Source organism: Notamacropus eugenii, chromosome 2 (genome assembly GCF_028372415.1).
Source record: "Notamacropus eugenii isolate mMacEug1 chromosome 2, mMacEug1.pri_v2, whole genome shotgun sequence".
NCBI lineage: Eukaryota > Metazoa > Chordata > Mammalia > Diprotodontia > Macropodidae > Notamacropus > Notamacropus eugenii.
In genome coordinates, this window is record NC_092873.1 from 267,983,129 (window position 1) to 267,983,702 (window position 574).

Sequence of the window (574 nt, forward strand, 5' to 3'; positions counted from 1 at the left end):
ACAGGCAGGAGGAGCCAAGTAACCTCAGGCAAGCCCACTCCCGCCCCCTTGCCTGGCCAGTGGCCTAGGGGCAGGGGAGTGGGGAGGACAACAGGGAGATCACCTGGAATGAAGGAACTCTACATAGCTCCCAGCTGCAAAATAAGGAGGAAAAAAAATCTTCCCTCGCCTTTGAGGAACTTAATCCCAGAGACAGTCATCATCAAATTAACAGGGACCCTTAGGAGCCTGAAAATCCTTGTAGACGGACATTCAAACCTAGGCAGAGAAATGCGTGCTCCAAGTCACGCCCTGGCTTTCCACTGCTTCAGTCGCCTTCCCTTTGGACATCGTCCCTCGGTTCCTTACCTCTACCTTGTCAGATCCAGAGGGGGAGCTCAATTCCAAGGAAAAACACATAACACCTCTTACCATCAAGGTCACTTTTCCCCTCAGCCCTCCCTTCCTCCTCCAGCCTACACCATTCAAACCATACCCCTGCCACCACCAGGGTATTTCCCGACTGAGATTTTCTGTAGGACCCTTCAGTTTACTCAGTCACCTGATCTACTAAATGAAGGGCTTAGTAGACTTC